Below are 20073 nucleotides of genomic sequence, written 5' to 3' on the forward strand. Positions count from 1 at the left end.
GAGTGGATCCTGTCCTAGGCGCTCTCTCATAAATCTTTGAAACTAAGGACTCTAACTAAATTTTCAAGAGACTGAACCCACAGAGGGACCAATGAGGCAGTTCTCCTATTCAAGGTAACCTGGAAAAAAGCAGAAAGGCTTTGCTCCCCAGGGTTGGAGGGGCAGCCACAAGAGGGGTGGCCTGCCAGAACAAAAGAACTTAAGCCTCCTGGAGGCAGTCCCAGGGAGCTGGAAACTGCAGCTCAAAGCAGCTCAGTAGTTTCCTGACCTAAGCTCCAGGGAGCAGAAGGCACAAATTGGGAGAACAGCAGGGGACCTCTGCCAGAGGGAGCACTTGAAGCCCAGGCCTCAGGGCACACAGCAAGCTGTTTGGCCACTGCATTCCAGATTCAGGAAACAGAAGCAGCCTGAGCTGGTAAGCAGGAGCCCCCATGGCATGAGCCCATTGAACCTAGGGAGGGGAGTGAAGAGAGACTGCAGAGCTCTGTCCTCTGCCCCTGGAACAGGACTCTGGGGCTCTGACAACATTCAGATCCTGATCACAGTCTAGTCCCCCCACCATAGAACAGCAGGGCCCCCACACCTCAGCCCCGTGGCAGAGGGTCGCATATGGTCATTCAAAGACCAGGAGGGAGGACAGAACCTCACATACTGAGACCATTGTGGGAGTATCCCAAAAGCTCAGGAAGCACCCAAAAAACAGCCTTAGACTGGGAAAATGAGCAAGCAGAGACACAAGATAAACACCATTGAGAAATACATTATCTATGAACCCAAGAAGGATCAATATACTCAGTCTGAAGATGAGGAAGCATAAGCTCCTGCATCTAAAGACTCCAAGACAAACAGAAATTGGGCTCAGGATATGATAGAGCTCAAAAAAGACTTTGAAAATCAAATGAGGGAATTAGAAGAAAAACTGGGAAAAGAAAGGAGAGAGATGCAAGAAAAACATGAAAATGAAGTCAGCAGCCTAGTCAAAAAAATCCAAAAAAATGCTGAAGAAAATAGCATGCTAAAAACCAGCTTAGGTCAAATGGATAAAACAGTTCAAAAAGTTATTGTGGAGAAAAATGTGTTAAAAAGCAAAATTGGCCAGATGAAAAAGAGATAAGAAAACTCTCTGAGGAGAACAAATCCTTCAGACAAAGAATAGAATTCAGGGAGATTGATGAATTTACCAGAAATCAGGAATCAATACTTCAAAACCAAAAAAAAAAATGAAAAATTAGAAGAAAATGGAAAACAGACTTAGGAAAGATAATTTAAAAATTATTGGAATACATGAAAGTCATGATCAGGAAAAGAGCCTTGACAGCATTTTTGAAGAATTACTATAGGAAAATTGCCCTGATATTCTAGAAGCAGAAGGTAAAATAGAAATGGAGAGAATCCACCGATCCCCCCGAGAAAGAGATCCCAAAAAACCAACCCCTAGGAATATTCCAAATTCCAGAACTCCCAAGTCAAAGAGAAAATATTACAAGCAGCCAGAAGGACACAATTCAAATATTGTGGAGCTGCAGTCAGGATCACACAGGACTTAGCAGCAGCTACATTGGAAGCTTGTGGGGCTTGGAATATAATATACTGGAAGGCAAAAGAGCTTAGAATGCAACCAAGAATCAACTACCCAGCAAAAATGAATGTCCTCTTCCAGGGAAAAAGATGGACTTTCAATGAAACAGGGGAATTTCAAATGTTCCTGTTGGAATGGCCAGAGCTGAACAGATACAGGACTCAGGTGAAGCATAGAGATTGAAGGAAAGGGGGAAAATATGAGGGACTTAATGATGATGAATGGCATGTATTCCTGCATAGAAAAATGACACTGATAATATTCATATGAACCTTCTCAGTTAATAGAGCAGGTAGAGATAGCTTTTATAGTTGAAGCACAGGAGAAAGCTGAATTCAAAGATAAAATGTGGAGTAAAAATGGAGTCAATAGAAAAAAGGGAAATGTAATGGGAGAAAGAAAAAGGAGAGGGGGAATAGGCCAAGATATTTCATATAATAAAATTTTTCTTTATTGCAATGAGCTACTGCAATGATATGGAAGGGGGTAAGGCAAGGGGGGAATGAGGGTATCTTCGCTCTCATCAGAGGTGGCTAGGAGAGGAAACAGCATATATAATCAATGGGGTATAGGCATCTGGTGTAAGAAGGAGGGTGGGGACAGGGGGAAGGGGGGTTGTTGTGAGTGATGGAGGAGAGGATGGACCACAGGGGGGAGTGTTCGGATATAACACGTTTTCTTTTTTACTTCTTGCAAGGGGCTGGGATTGGATGGCCTGTCCGGGACCATAAGGTCAGGTAGATACTGGGCCTAAGGGGTGGTATGGGGGCTCAGGGCCTCTTGGCCCCAGGGCCAGGGATCTGTCCCGCTGTGCCACTCAGCTATGCTACAGCAGAGTCAGAGTGAAAGGAGAGAGAAAAATATAGTACATGGTAATGGAGAAATACAAAAGGAGGGAGTTGTGATCAGCAATGGCAACAGTGGAAAAATATGGAAGTAACTTTTGCCATGGACTTATCATAAAGAATGTGACCCACTCGCGACAGAGTTGTTGGTGTTGGAACAAAGACTCAAGCAAATTTTTTATTATTATTTGGGGGGGGTCTAGGGCAAATGGGGCTTGGTGGCCCATCTGGGGCCGCATAACAGGGTGATCGTTGGGTGTCTGTGGCCAGATTTGGACCCAGGTGCTTCTGGCTCAACAGCCAATGCTCTGTCTGCCACCTAGCCACCCCTACTATTATTACTATTTTATTTTATTTTGGATTTTTTTTCTTTTTTTGGTTTTTTCAGGGCAGTGGGGTTGGGGTGGCTTGCATGTCACACAGCTGGGTGATTGTTGGGTGTATGGGGCTGGATGTGGGCTTGGGTGCTCATAACTCCAGGGCTGGTGCTCTGTCCACTGAGCCACCTCGCCATACCTACAATTATTACTGTTTTTTTTATTTTATTTTTTTTCTCCCCCCTTTACTTTATCACTCAAGTGAGTCTATATTTTTGGGGGGAGGGGGTATTTTGTGTACTCTTAAACAAGAATATTTTATTAATGTATAAAAAATTTGTACAAAATGAGAATAAATAAATATTAAATATTTAAAAAAGGATGGGGGGTTTGTGGGCAATCATGATCAAAAGGTGGAAAGAAATTGAAAATTAGAAAGAATAACTCTGACAATGTATCACTTTAGTATGAAGAAGGGATTTGCCTTGTTGAGAATGGTTACGTCTTCATTTCAGACAAGAATGAAGGAGGGAAGAGTGGTAGAAGAGATATGAATGATAGAACATGAGGAAGGCAAATAAGTTCTCCATGGATGACCTCCTGTCTTTACCAGTGAGCTAACTGACCACCAGAACTTGAACTGCTCCCTTAATCCCTGATCCTTCAATATGAACCAAGGCTCCTATGGAAAATATGGCTATCTGTTGTTTTTTGAATTGCAAATTATTTCTTTTCCATTTAGAGTCATTAACTGCAGAGGGAAAAAAATTTGTCTCTTAATATTGACACCCTCATGCTTATTTTTGCCTGCCCTTTCACATTCTTATCTCCTTTTATAGTCCTATGCTTTTTTACTTCCCCCTATACTCCATCTACCTTCTTATAATCACAGAAATTTACCAGAAGATATTGTTTCTCTGGATGCTATTTCCTTTTTCCCAACAAAATAAGATAGGAGGAGAACATTTGGTCTGCTTCTTGCCTCTCTCTGATATTTTCCAAACTTTCTCTTACCATCATCTCACAGCAACATCTCCATGTTTGAATTTCACTTCATCCAATTATAACACTCTATACAGATCTGATTGAAAGTTATATATGATCCCCAGAAGTCTTTCTCCTCCTTTTCTCCAGAAATTCAGTATCTGTCTCATAACCTTTCTCTCACTTCAACTTCTGTCCTTATCTTTGAGCAGTTTATTTTCCCTGTTAATATTCCTGAAAAATCCTTAAGTCCATTGACCTCTGCAGTTTTATGATTTATAACTTCACTTCATCTCAGCTATATAAAAGGATGGTCATATACTTAATTTCATTATATCCTATGTGCTCCATTGTGTAATAAATAACTTTGAAAGTTCTATTTTCACTTTCCTAATCCAACACTTTATACCTGCTGAAACCTCCTGTTCTTCCACCTCCCCCTGCTTTCCCAGTCCTTCACTCATGCTCTGGTTTCATTTTCTTCCCTCTCCAATCTTAATCTTATAATTAATAATTCAGCTTTATTCGTTTAAGTAACCATGAATTCCTAACTTTCTTGTCTTATAATAGTTTATTCTTTTCTAAACCCAACTATTCCTACCATCTTCCTTTTCTGATCCTATTTTGATGCTACTGAACACTGCTGAAGCAAATCATAAAGCCTTGTGACAGAAGTAGTGTTTCCATGATACAACTTCTTTCCTTCTATCTATAAGAGACTTTATTTAAAAGAAGTTGGCTTCAACTTCTCTGATTCAAATTTCTTTAAAACTCCATTAACCTTCAAACAATATGGAGTAGATCAAGAGCTTCCTAGAGCTCTAAGAGGTTAAATGACTTGCTTCAAGTACCAACCAGAATCAAATATTCTTGTCTTTGAAGCTGTCTATCTACTAAACCATATTGTAATCACATGTACCTTAAAATATGAAGGTATAGTAAGCCTAAATTATTAATTAATTGATATATAAACAAATATGACATTTAAATAGAAAATTATAAGTCATTTAATAACAGGAAATTACTGGTTTAGTATTATTAATGTAAGCAATTTGCTCTGTAAAATCTTGACCATCAGGGCGGCTAGGTGGCACAGTGGAGAGAACACTGGCCCTGGGGTCAGGAGTACCTGAATTCAAATCTGGCCTCCAATATTTAATAATTACCTAGCTGTGTGGCCTCAGGCAAACCACTTAACCTCATTTGCCTTGCAAAAACCTAAAAAAAAATCTTGACCATCTCTATGAATCTATTTAAATATAACCTAAGACTCAGTCATGTAGACATTCAGTATCAATTTCTTTGGCATAAACCCCTATTCCAGTATATTCTTTCTGTTCATATAGCAGCAAGAAGCCAGAAATTCATTTTTAAAAATTAAAGTCAGAATAGCATAGCAATTCATAGGAGCATAAATGGTTCATAGAATCATTTTAAATTTCCCCTACAATATCCCTACACAATCTCCTCCCTATTCACCCCTACAAAAAACATAATGGTATAAGCACCCTATGACAGTTGTGAAGTAATAACCTAAGGAAAAATCATAGCAAGGGGCAGAAATTATTCTCCTTATGCTTGAATAGACAGTCATTCCTCTCGACTAGGTCATGGAGTACTATGGATATATTTCAGATGGAATTATTCACCTTAAGGCACCAGGGTTAATGGAGATTCTACAAATACTCTTGGTTCTAGGGATGTTATTTCAAACTCATTCTATTACTCCTTTTTCCCAATTCTTCTTTCCATTTTCATATTAGGAAATTGTCCCAGTTAATTAATTCTCCCCGTTTATGACTCACCACAGTAAGCAGATTCCAAAGAGGTTCCTTCCATATCCTATGACACTAAGAAAGCTTCTTCCCTTCACTTCTCTTCTTAACAAATCAACTCAACTGTTCAATCTAATCCCTCTGATTAAACTCAAGTCTCTGACAATTCTGAAGTTTTAGGGTTGTTCCTCAGTAAACACTAGCCCCATTGCTTCAGCCACTGTTGACGGTAAATCTAAGCAGTAATCTTCCATTATGAGCAATTGGATATGCATATATTATATATAATTTTAAACTTGGTAACCCTACATATAAAATTAGTGAGAAAAGTTAGAACAAATCTTGCTTATGTGAATGTAACTTTCCAAGTTAGATTCATTCTTTTTAATTATGTTAATATTACAAAGCACTTGAGCCTATTTTGGATTAAATCCAAATGTCAGAGAATAAAGCAGTTTTACTAGGGATGTGAGGGACTATTCAGTTCCTTATAGCAGATTCTGCCTCCTTGACCTGCCCAAAGGAGAAAGAAAAATCCTTCTTTTTTAAACTCTATTTGGAGGTTTTAATCCTTAATTAGCAACATCATTTTGATTAAATAAGACTCTGGAGGATTAAGGCTGGAGAGCAATCAGTTGTTCTGAAAGATAGCTCTGGAGAATTTATTATACTGTGGTCTTAGTCATTCAAAGTTGTGTTTAATCAAAGTGACATTTCTCAGTGTTGATTACAAAGGAGACATAATATGAATGAACTACTTCTTTGGGGAGTGGAAGAAGCTTTGGGAAATAGGAGGGTGGGGAATGAGGTGAAAATGAATTTTTCCAGCTGTGTGGTATCCAGGCCATTCAATTACAACTATAGGATGAATAATTTAAATTTGGTTTTTTATTATTTCCTAATCTCATTACAGACTCCAAGAATGTGATCTGGTGCTATTTTCTCATCATTAGATAGCATCCTGAAGTTATATCACTTCATAAGTTGATGTAAGGAATCAGTTTGATAGTATATAGTGATGTGAGTCTCTGGAGGCTCAAAGATTCATATTTCCAAAACTTTGAAGTCAATATCCATAGTTTCTTGAGTTCTGTGCTAGTGAGTGGAAAATAACTGAAACATTGGGTCTACATTAAGATAAAATTACTCATTTAGACACACCTAGTATGAAATCCAGTGTATGGGATTGATTTGGGATACATTAACACAACCCACAAGGGTAACAAGATACCAGCAAGAGTTTGAACAAATGATACCTAAAAGAACTAAAAGAGTTAATCCAGCTCCAAAAATTACTCATTTTGCTCTTACAGAAGAATTTTTGCATAAGGCAACTTTAACCCATTATTATTTAGCATAATCAAAAGAAAGTAATTTTGTGGCGGTTGAAGTAAGAGGAAAAACAGTTGTCAGTTTCCTGTCAATAAACTTAGAAAGAAATGGGAAAACTGGAATGAATAGTTCCCTTTCTAATTAATCAACCACAAAATATCTATCTTTTAATAATGTTAAATAATAATGATCCACATTCCCTACTGCAGAAATTTCTTAGAGAGAATAGAACCAGAACCACACTTGGGCAAAAAGAGTTTTATCTTGAACACATGCAAATTTAGAGGATGCTAAGTTGTCATTGTAGAAATTAAAAATTACAGCTGTGCAATGGGGTACAGGATCCGGTATGCCACCAAGACCTGAGGAAGACAGAATTAGATATTTTGGCCCTTTGCACTTTTATTTCCTGACTTTACCACTCAGTTTAAGCTATCTTTCCAAATTTATCATATCTTCATTGTATTCATCTTCTCAGTAGTCTCTACCCTTGTGAAACTTTTCACTCTCCTCCAGTTTTTGTCACATTGACTCCTCTAGTTCTCTTTCAATCTAAGTACTTTATTCCATTATCCTCTGCTAAATCACAATTGGTATCACTATGCCTAGACATTAATGATCCCCCAATATTCTAAGTTCCTTTTTTATCATTACAAACTCTCTCTCTGTGGCCTCAATAGCTTCAGTAGGCTATTTCTGTATCTCTCTATATGCAACTTTAGTTGCTTTCCTGAAGTAAAATTTTACATCACCAATTGTGTATTAGGCATTTCTGATTGGATGTGTCAAAATCATCCTATTTTCATAATTTCCAAAACAAAAGAAACAAAGAAGGAGAGGGAGGGATGAAGGAAGGAAGGAAAGAAGGAAGGAAGGAAGGAAGGAAGGAAGGAAGGAAGGAAGGAAGGAAGGAAGGAAGGAAGGAAGGAAGGAAGGAAGGAAGGAAGGAAGGAAGGAAGGAAGGAAGGAAGGAAGGAAGGAAGGAAGGAAGGAAGGAAGGAAGGAATGGAATGAAGAAAGAAAAAGAAAGAAGAGAAAGAGAGGAAAGAAGGAAGAAAGGAAGGAAGGAAGGAAGGAAGGAAGGAATGGAATGAAGAAAGAAAAAGAAAGAAGAGAAAGAGAGGAAAGAAGAAAGAAGGAAGGAAGGAAGGAAGGAAGGAAGGAAGGAAGGAAGGAAGGAAGGAAGGAAGGAAGGAAGGAAGGAAGGAAAGAAGGAAGGAAGGAAGGAAGGAAGGAAGGAAGGAAGGAAGGAAGGAAGGAAGGAAGGAAGGAAGGAAGGAAAGGATGGAAGAAAGACAAGGTAGGAGGAGAGGAGGCAGGGTGTGAGGAAGGGAGAAAGGGAGAGAGGGAGGGAGAGAAAGTGAGAGGAGGGAAGGAACAAAGTAAACAAAGAAACAAAGAAAAGAAAGGAAGGGAGGAAGGAAGGAAAGAAGAAAAAGAAAAACAGTATGTTTCAGTCTGTATTCAGATAATATCAGTTCTTTGTCTCGAGGTGGATAGCATACATCATTATAGGATTCATCTTTGGGATGATCTTGGATCATTGTATTGCTGAGAACAACTAAATCATTCAGAGTTTTTCATTGTATAATTTTGCTGTTGCTGTTTACAATATTCTGGTTCTGCTTCACTTCACTTTGCATCAATTCATGTATGTCTTTCCATGTTTTTTTTAAACATCCAGCTTGTCATTTCTTATAGCATAATAATATTCTATAACAAATATATACCACAACTTGTTCATTCTTTCCTCAATTAATGTACATCTCAATTTCTCATTCATGGTTACCACAAAAAATTGCTATAAGTATTTTTATGCAAATATGTCTTTTTCCCCTTTTTTAACTCTCTGGAATACAGACTCCGTAGTGGTATCACTGGATCAAAGGATATGGCCAGTTTTGCCACACTTTGGGTTGCCCATACTTCTAATCCATTTCTTCTTTCCTCTAGGTGGTAGGTAATATTAATTTTTGTTCTAATTCTGTTGATTTTCATTTAGAGGTTCTTTGCAATGTCTCTCCTTTCTTGTACCTGACTTTCCTCAAATAAGAATATCTTGATAATCTACAATACTACTTCATCTTTACCTCTTCATTTTATCTGTCCTGGTTTTTTTTTTATGTCTGCCCTCTCAAAGTTATATTCTAGTCATAACTCTCATCCTGCCAAGTCACAATAATGTCCATGACATCAAATTTGCCTCCTTGCCTTAATAACATCTAGTTTTATCTTTAGAATATCCTTAGGTTTGTATTCTGAGCAGCAGCTTGGAAATATCTTTCAACAAAAATAGTACAACTGAAATTCAATTGGCATTCTATCCACACCAACAGTGCTATAGCCTCCCTTTTTAGAAACAAATACCTTCTTCCTTAGCCTTTTGACATCAAAAGGGTAATGTGAACATAAGCCTGCAGGAAATTCCTTCAGAATTCTTCCCCAAACACATACACCCATGAAAATCGAACCAAAATGGAAATAGAAAAGAGACAGAATACATTAAACTTCACTTTTGACTTGTTGTCTGATTTACCTTCTTAGGAAAGGTTTTTAGGCTCTGGGTACTTGGAATAGTTGTTATTTTCATGAGGGGACTGATTATAGGATTTTAGAGTTCAAGGCTATTGAGATAGTCTGTGGAAAAAGGAGGACAACTAAAAAAAGTCCACAGTAATCACAAAGAAAAAAATAAAAAGAAGACAAGGAGAAAAGAGTGAAAGAGAAACAGCTGCAAGGTTTTTCCAAATCAAAAATCATAAAATGAGGTTTAAAAATTCATTTCAACCTTTGATTCCCTAGACCAAAGTCAAAAGATCCTATTTCATTAAAGTATAAACCTAATCCATTCCCCTGAAAAATTTAGAAGGAAGAAATTTAAAGATTATATCCCATCTCTTGCTTCAAAATTTTTATTTTGTAAGTATTACTTAATGTAGAATCATGAGAGGAAAATGTTTATTCTAAAATAAACAAAATCTTATAGATAAAAATAAAATGAGTCTTTGTACATTTATCTCACTGTCCCTAGACAATTTAATGTTATCACAATATCAAGTTACAAAGTGCCCTCTTGGATATTTTTTCTATATTGCTTACTTCTGAAGCAAGATATTCTCTTGTTTTAAAATTACATAGCAATATTATGATGACTTTTTGACATAGTCCACCTATCTATGTAACCTACTCATTTCTAATGATATCGGGGAAAAAAATAACAACCTTCCTCTAAAAATGCATTAAAGAATTCCAAAGATCATCATAGAATGTCTTCTCCAACAAACATCAAAAAATAACTCACTGTTTCTCTCCACATTTCAAACAACTTTTGGACTTCTATTTCTCATATCTTAGTGATACCCTCTACCCTTCTGATAGGACCTTCTGGAGGGCATAAGTTAGAGGGCCTCTGTTTAAGGAAGGGGTATTCATAGTTATTTTCCATATTTCCCATCAACTGCACAGATTTTTGGACCTCATTGGAAGTTTCCACTGTACCTTCCATACCAAGAATCTTTTTCTCTCCCACTCTTCCTCCCTCCTCACTTTTCAGCTTCCCTTTTTGTCTTGTTTTCCCATACAATTATAGGCTCTTTGAGGATAAGAACTATTTTTCTATTCATTTATATTTGTGTCCCTAACACTTAGCATAGTGCCTAGCATTTAGAATTTTTTAATAAATGTTTATTGACTATTTGACTTTAAAATTATTAATAATAAGTTCAAGTAGGCACTGAAAATGAAAATAAAGATTTACTTACTACAAGAACTATTTTCAACAGTTGTAGAGTGGTGGATTTAGTATAGAGCTTTGAATCAGGAAGATAAAGTCACAGGATTTTAGAACTGGAAGTTAGTTATCAAGAAAGATTTGTCAACAAATGTTTAGTCCAATACCCATCTCATCCTCACTGAAAAAAATAAATGAATCTCCACTAAAATATTCCCCCAGAGAGGTCATTCAGTCTTTTCTTAAAGACCTTCAATGAGCAGGAGTCTGCTATTCCCTGCCTATCTGTTTCATTTAAAAATATCTACTAGATCTTTTACTGACATTGTCCAAATTTGCCATCTAGCAACTTCTACTCATGCTTCAGTTTTATCTTCTAATTTCCCCTAATACCAAAAAGATCTTAATAAATGTTCATTATGCACATTTGTTTGACTCAACTACCTGTTACTTACTTGAAGAGTCTTACTTTTCCCTCTTCTTTATTCTGCTCTTCCTTATCCCATGTTCCTTCAACTGATCTTAATTAGCTGTGGACTCAAGATTCTTCATCATCTTGAATGTCTGCTTTAAGAGACTCTTCAATGAAAAAATGCCCTTTCTAAAATTAGGCATTAAAAGATAAAAATATGTTGATATTGTGCATTTCTGAGTTTCTAAACTTTTTCTATGTTACCTGCTGTCCTTCACATGCTGTCTGCAACTTCCACAAATTTTCCCCAAATTCCTATTTTTATACTGACTCGTGATATATCAAAACCATACTAGGGAAAGTTGTGATGTGGAAGGGATAACTGTAGATGTATAGAAGCATACATGGATAGAAAAAATATTTATCTATCCAAGCACTTATGATCCAGGTAGTCTGCTAAGTGCTAAATGCACTCGAAAAGATGATCCCTGTCCTCTAGAAGCTTATATTCTAATTGAGGAAGAAAACACAGAAAAGGGAGCGGAAAACCAGATGTGAAATAGTACATATCGAAACAATGTTAAAAAGTCCAAAGAGTCATCAAAGTGGTGAGCAGTAGCTCCCTATCTCTAAAATCAAATATAAAGTGTCATTTTTAGTATTTAAGGATCATTTTAACCCATCCCATTTCTGTTTTTTGTTGTTCTTGTTATCATGTTCTTGAGACTCTACTGCATCCTCTACAATCCAGTTAAACTTCTCCACATTTTCTGTTCTTCACACACCATACTCTATCTCCCAATGCTGTCATCCCGTGCTGTTTGTCTCCCTTTTTCTTATCTCTATTTCCTCACTTTCGTGGCTTCATAATTCAGATGAAATAATATTAAATTCACCTCTCACTTGTATTTCTTTCTCTTTGTTATTGATTTCCTATATATGTGTATATATGCATATACATATATATGCAAACACACACACATGTATGTACAGATATGTTATATATTCCTGTGTGTAATAAATATACACATATATTTCTTTTGTATGTATATACACATATCTAAACACATCTATATCTCTATACTCAGAGAAACAGGTATAGATAGATGTCTTGTATGCATATACTTATTTGCATGATAACCTTTCCCCATTCCCTTAGGATGTGAACTCCTTGAGAGCAAGGGCTTTTGCTTATCTTTATATCCCTAGTATGTAGCACTGGGTCTGTCATATAGTAAATGCTTAAGTTGTTAATTGATAAATTGACTGATCCAAACTCAAAAGAAATGATAAATTCAGAAAATGTAAGGAAAATATATAGAACTAAAAGGAGATTATGTATTAAGATCCTAAATAAGTCAAATAGCACCACAGAAACATGAATAAGAGTTAAAAGAGGATGATAATAAAACAAGTTACTAAAATTGTGAGATGATACTATGGCTAGCTTCAGAGGGAAAATTGTACTTTTAAAAATGAAATCAATACAATAGAAAACAGTCATAATCAATGAATAACAATGCTAGAAGCTATAATATCAACAGATTAACAATTTTAAAAGAAACATAATCCATCAGATTGTCAAAATTGGTAAAAAAGAAAAAAAATTAAATGCTGAATTAGCAGTGAGAAAACAGATACATTAAACAAGTACATTTTTCCATACTGGAAAACAATTTGAAACTATTATTCAAGAGTTATTAAATTATGAAGACTGTTTTACTTTTTCACACATTCCTGATCTTTCCATTTTATTCAGTTCAGAAATAGAGCTTAGTTCATTTCAATATTTCTCTTAATTTTTGATACTGTATATTATATATATATATATATCATTGAATTACCATATTGTCCAGATAGTGAATACTATATATTATTTAATATTGATAAATGAAACTCTGCCACCTGTTGAAGGTTCACACACACAAACATCTCAGGAAGCTCAATGAAGGAAAAGAAAGTTCCTAATCTTTTCTGATTTTAGAAAAAGTGAAAATGGATGACAGTTATGTATGCTTTATTCATTCACAGTTTTCTCTTTGTCCCTTAAACCTAGTTTTCATTGATTTGCTGCTGAGGGAAGTCACTATAATCACATTCTACTTTTTCTCTGCTTTAGTTTTTTCATTCTTCCTCTTCATCTCACTCATCATTTTGATTATGAACTTTACAGTATAGTTTGTAAATCCCTTGTCACATATTTTTAATATATTAACTTTACCTGGCATACCACAGCATTAATGGTAAGACTTGTTACAAGCTTTTTATGTCACATGTAATAGTACCAGGAACTTGGCTACGAAGTATACACTTCATTTTTTTACATGCTTAATCTCTTGAAGGACAGATTTAATATCAAATCACCAAATTCTGCTCTTAATGTTTTTGTGAATTGTGCTGTACCAAAAGAGAATGGTTAGTATTTATAATGCACAACTCCCTTTTTGGAATTAAATAAATGATGTTTTCTTCATTCTCTTTTTAAGCTACATAACAAAATCTACATTTAAGCTTGGTAACACTGGGAATGTTTCTGTGTAGAGACCTCTCTATAGGAACTGCTCTGTATTTTATCTGTGCCTTCAGATCTATTGTCTTCTGATTGTCCCTTTAAAATAATTTTTCTTGGTCTTTTGGAGAGAAGAGAAAGAGAAAAAAGTATATAAAATGCAACACCGCTTTTTGTATTGGCAAAGAATTATAAATATCATGGGATACTGTTGTGCTGTTTATGTAATAGAGTAATGATATAAGGATAGTATCAGAGAATATGTATAGACTTCTATGAATTGATGCAGAGTAAAGCAAGCAGATCCAAAAGAATTATTTATTCAATAGCAGGAATAGTTTTATTTTAATTTACTTAAGGCAATGGGGTTAAGTGACTTGCCTAAGGTCACCCAGCTAGGTAATTATTAAGAGTCTGAGGACTGATTTGAACTCAGGTCTTCCCAACTCCAGGGCTGGTGCTCTATCCACTGTACCACCTAGCTGCCCCCAAAAGCCAGAATAATATAAAAACAAACTTCAAAAGATTTAGAAATTCTAATCAACAAAATGACCAATTATAATTCCAGAAGTTTCAAGGGGAATCATGCTACCTACCTGTTGACTGAGAAATAACAGATTCCAAGTCCAGATTTATTTTTTGTACTATCTTTAAATACAGTTATATATGTTTTAACAGAGAATTTGTTTTTCTGAATTTTTAATTGGAGTGGGGAGAGGAGAAGCAGCAAAGGCAGATCTGAAAACAAAATTTGATCTAAAGTAAATAAATAAAAAAGAATAAAAATAAAATTTAATTTAAAGAGAATAAATGAAAAAAGGAAACACCAAAGACTGAAGTAAAAATGATTATAGAAACAATAAATAAAACTAATAATATAAATGAGACTTTAACCTGCATGAAAAATCTAGAGAAAAAATGAAATTATCATAGAAATTCCTTGAGAAAATGACTTGACAAAATGACAATAGGAAAAAAATTTTTAAATAATTGTTAGGAGACATGTGATAACAAATTCAAGAATTTAAAGGAAAGAAATACTTACCTACCCCCAAATAAATCTTGCCCAAATTAACAAAACAATTAATTCTCACCTCAGAAAGAAAAATTCAATAGCTTAAAAATGAATTGCTAAGGAGGTGGGAAGATATTTGGTCCTGTCAGATTTAAGAAAATTTTATCAAATTTTTAAGGAGATATTCATCAAAATTTGAAAATGTAACCCTCTGACAAAACTCTTCCCATTAGAGAAATGTAGTTCTAATAACTAAATTATGGAAGAAAACAAGCAAAAAAGGACATAGACTTATGTCCCTAGTGAATATTGATGCAAAACATTTAAATAATTTAGTCAAAAATAGTTCAGGATCTGGTCAACATTACTAATATATGTTGAAATTACATGTTCCTACTCCTCTGTGTCTCCACTCTTCACCACTCCCAGACAGAGCTCTTTCCTTAAATTATTTTTTTCTTTTAATCCATCCTTTATGATCCTTATGATTTTTCTTCTGAGAGCATTCCTTCTCCAAGTTTACCTGCCTGTTCCTCTTTTGAACTTGATATAATTTTGCATCAAGTTCTGAGTGTGTTTTGTCTGTATTTTCAACCCTCCTTTGTCTGATTTAGATAACAGTGAGGTTCATTAGATACCAGCTCCTCCCAGTCTTTCCTTCATATTTGTATATCCTTCATATTGACTGTTAAAAATTTTAAATGTCAGCATAACAGCAAGTTTCCTTGACCTTACTTAGAACAGTAAAAATTGGGGCAGCTAGGTTGCGCAGTGGATAGAGCACCGGTCTTGGAGTCAGGAGCACCTGGGTTCAAATCTGACCTCAGACACTTAATAATTACCTAGCCATGTGGCCTTGGGCAAGCCACTTAACCCCACTGCGTTCAAAATTCTTAAAAAAAAGAATAGTAAAAATTTCTAGGAACATACATTATATCAAAGAATCACAATGTCTTCTTGAATCTTCTGAAGAATGCTTATTTTGAATGAAATTATTTCCAAAAAACTTGAAATATACCATGATTTCCAGTTCAATGCTGTTCTTAGTTCCTGTAGTCACAACCCAAATGTACAACTTACAATAGTATTAAAGGATGACCAGAGGCTGTCTAAGGATCTCATCCAGAAACATCATAAAATTACCATGTTGCATTGCCTACACACAGAATTACAATAAAAGGTTGTTATTTTACAATTCTATAAAATTAAGTTATTTATTCAGTGACATACCAAGAAAACTACTAAATAATTATTTTACTGAGCTAGAAAAAATAGTAACAAAATTCATCTTGAGCAACAAAAAGTCAAGAATAAAAAGGGAACTGATGGAAAAAATGTAAAGGAAGGTTGCCTAGTTCTACCAGATCTAAAACTATACTATATAGCTGCATTCAACAAAACTGTCTCGCACTGGTTAAGAAAGAGAATAATGAATCAGTGGGTTAGAATAGGTTCAAAAGAAACTGTAATAAATGACTATAATAATCTACTGTTTGAGAAACCCCAAAACATTACTTTCTGGGATAAGAACTCATTACCTGACAAAATTTGTTGGGAAAACTGGAAAATAGTACAGCAAAATCTAGGCACAGACCCACAACTCATACCCTATACCAAAATAAGGTCAAAATGGGTACAGGATTTAGACATAACAGGTGACATCATAGACAAATTAAGAGACCAAGAAAAACTCTATCAGATCTATGGAAAGGAGACAAATTTATGATAAAACATGAAATAGAGTACATAATAAACTACAAAGTGAATATTTTAACTAAATTAAGTGAAGAAATTTTTTCACTAATAAAATCAATGCTACCAAAATTAGAAGGAAAGCAGGAAGCTAGGAAACAATCTTCCCAACTAGGAGTTCTGATAAAGGTCTCATTTCTAAAATATATAGAGAACTGAATTAAATTTATAAGTGTGCAAGTCATTCCCCAGTTGATAAATGGTCAAAGGATATGAATAGTTTTCAAATGAAGAAATTAAAGCTATATACATATATATATATATATATATGTAATCAAGTAAAAAAGTTCCAAATCAATATTGATTAGAGAAATGCAAATTAAAAGCAACTATAAAGTATCACCTTACATCTATCAGATTGGCCAAGATGAGAAAAAGGGAAAATAATCAATATGGAGAGACCGTGGGAGGATTGGGACATTGATGCATTGCTGATGGAGTTGCAAACAGATACAACAATTCTGGACAGCCATAAAAGTGTTCATACCCTTTGATCCAATAATACCAATACTAGGTCTATATTCAGAAGAAATCACAAAAATGGGAAAGTCCCACATGTTCCAAAATATTCATAAGCAGCTATTTTTTGTAGTGGCGAAGAATTGGAAATTGAGGGGATGCCCACCAATTGAAAAAATGGTTAAACAAGTTATAGTACATGAATATTACAGAATACTATTTTTCTATAAGAAATCATAAATAGTCGGACTCTAGAAAAGCATGAAATGAATTACAGGATTTAATACTAAGCAAGGGGAGCAGAACCAAGAGAACAATAAACACATTAAAAATAGCATTGTAAGATGATCAACCTGGATGTATACAGCTACTTTTAGCAATTTAGAGAGCTAGGAGAACCTTATTAGACGTGTTATGGACAATACTTTTCCCATCCAGAGGAAGAAAAACAAAAGAAAATCCTTCAGAATCTGATGAGTATTTCATTCACTTTTTAAAAATATATATCTCTTATTTATTCTAATTCCTCCTACCAAAAATGACTCTTCTGTAAACATGTTTAACACAAATGTGTACATACAATATTAACCTGACTGTTCACCACTGAGGGAAATGAGGTGAGAAGGGAGGGTGAAAGGAAATTTTGTAACTTAAAAATATACTTAGGTATATGGATGAATGTTGAAAATCTTGGAAAAACAAAATATCAATAAAAAAAAGGAATAAATAACTGCCCCAGTTGATTTTAGTTCAAAAGAGGCATGAATTAAAATCAAAGAACCCCCCAAAAAAGATTATTATTTTCCCAAGCCAACTCTTGGTCAGTTCCATACAGTATCTCAAATGTCTCATCAACTAATCAATAAGAAATAATAGAATACCTATCACAGTGATAGATTTTTGTCAAATACAGAAAATATAAGAGAAATTATCCTAACTTCAAGGAGATTATAGTCAATCAATTTAAGAAGAAAAATGCAACTGAAACTAATAAACATATGAGATGATATAAAATTACTTGATAAAATGTTTGATAAATTCAAAATTCTGGAGGTTGTTATTGTTTAGTAGATTAGTCAAGGAAGCTTTCTGTGCTAAATGATCATTCAAATTAAATCAATGAAATAAAAATATTGAGGAGGGGCTTGACTTACATCATAGGAATAGTTAATCTTTGAGTAGGTCAAGGAGAGTTGAAAGGGCATTTTTTTGAGGTGATGAGATCACCAAAGGCAGTTCAAAATGAGCATATTGTGGAAGTAACACAGTCAAATTGAAGAAAAGAGTTTGTGTATATTGTTGAAAATGGGGAATCAGATTAAAAGTAAAACCAGAATTATTTAGCAGTAGACAGACTTTTCCTATGGCACTTTTGAAATGGTAGAACAAAGCTTCTTTTTTGACAGAGGAGACCATGAATAATTTATGTAAACAGGTGAGGATGCTTACTTTTCACTATCTGTGCCACACTTATGGTCTTTGGGACTGTGATTACATAATTATTTAATGGTGACCCTCTGTGTAAGCATAAGAGAGAGAGTGTTCCTGAAAAGAATCAGAAAAGATATGCCCTGTCTCTCTGGATTTAAGCCAGCCCACACTCTTCACATGTCCAACACACAAATCTTTCTAGTATTCACCATCATATCAAGTGGAAAGAATTAATAATAAAATAATAATAATAAGGAGAATTCCTAAGTTTAAAACTGTCTGGCTCTTATTGTATGAAGCAGACAATTTTTCTTTTCCTTAACCCTTATAAATAAAATGTTTCATAAACATTAAAATGTTAAAAATGTCAGTTATTGTCTTAGTTGGCATTACTAATGATAATCATAGAAATATTTAATACTTGTGTCTCAGCATCTGCGATAATCAATAAGGAATTTGATTAGGAAAGGGACTATTTAATTTCTATCTTTGTATACCTAATGTCTAATTAATACATATCTTCTTATTGTTGTATTGATTGATTTCTCTGTAACACATTTAACTAATCTGTAAAAGGAGAGGGTTATACACTAGATTTCCACTAGCTAAAATCTAATGAACCTATGATCTCCTTTTCTGCATACTATCTCCCCATTCTGTATCCAAATGTCTTTGATAAAATATTTTAATTTTATTTGTAATATAAAATAACTAAGATGATTGTGATAAATAAGGTCTTCCCCAAAAAAACTTCTTAAAACATGTTTTAATGTTATTTCTGTTCATAATTATTTTTCAACCACTACTCATAAGATCAATATTTTATCTTTATTTCATTGATGAAAGGGGAAAAAAATCACATTTCATGCAAATAAGCTGTTAACAATGGTAGCAAAACTAATATCACATTAATGAATTAGAGAAGTCTTCTTTGCCTCTAAATAAAACATAATAAGATATTTAGGTAAAAATGCTTATTTCAATATATTATCCAAAGAAATCTATTAATTTTTTTCTCTTTTTTGGATGAAGAAAAACCAAATGTGTCATATTTATCCATGGCAAATGGGCTACTTATTTATCTATTTATGTTTATAACTATTTAAGTATTTAGAATAAAAATGAAAATTGTTTTGGTGGACTAGTTGAGAGAATAATAAGCAGGTTTTCCCCTTCTATTTCATTCAGGTCAGAAGGTTCATTTAATTCTTCTGGGAAGAGGAGCCAGAATCCTGATCTTGTCTGCTTCTCTTTCTCTCTTTCTGTTTCTAACTCCCTGTCTGATTCATCTATCTGTCTCTGACCCTTTCTCTCTCTCTCCTCTCTCTCTCTCTCTCTCTCTCTCTCCTCTCTCTCTCTCTCTCTCTCTCTCCTCTCCTCTCCTCTCCTCTCCTCTCCTCTCCTCTCTCTCTCTCTCTCTCTCTCTCTCTCTCTCTCTCTCTCTCTCTCTCTCTCTCTGTCTCCCTCTTTTCCTTCTTTATTTCTTTCCCAGTGGGAGAATCCAATAACTGACATATTCTAATTGGTAATTGGTGTAACTTCTATAATTTCTTTTTACTTACAGACTTGGATAAATGAGTTTATTTAGTATTCACTTCATGCCATGGTTTTCCTGCAACTGGCATTTGGGTGGGAATTCAATCCTTTGTGTATGTCACTAGGAGTATTCCCTGTTAAAGGGATAGAAACTAAGGCTAGAAATATAGAACCTAGAAGTTATTTCCTATAAAGTGTCAATATATAGGGACGTAGATAATTAAAATTATAGCTCGAAACCTCCTTTCTTAGGAGAGGAGAATAGGCTGGTCTCCTACTTCCCTCCCTGACAGGAATTAAAGTCTCCCTTAGAGAAAAAAATGGTCAAAGAAGACACTAGAGATAATCTATTAAGACCTGAGCTATATCTAGAAAATCTAGTAGATATACATGATTC

The 20073-nt window shown here is 34.7% G+C and overlaps 1 protein-coding gene and 1 pseudogene across 1 annotated transcript in view; one reads left to right on the forward strand and one right to left on the reverse strand.

Annotated features, from left to right (window-relative positions):
* The window catches only part of SLC15A5 (solute carrier family 15 member 5), a 146065-nt gene that overhangs the window by 12965 nt on the left and 113027 nt on the right, over positions 1-20073 (forward strand). The gene's annotated exons all lie outside the window — the stretch shown is intronic.
* Positions 13027-18575, reverse strand: LOC141493569 (PHD finger protein 6 pseudogene; annotated as a pseudogene).

The sequence above is a fragment of the Macrotis lagotis genome, chromosome 7 (genome assembly GCF_037893015.1).
Source record: "Macrotis lagotis isolate mMagLag1 chromosome 7, bilby.v1.9.chrom.fasta, whole genome shotgun sequence".
NCBI lineage: Eukaryota > Metazoa > Chordata > Mammalia > Peramelemorphia > Peramelidae > Macrotis > Macrotis lagotis.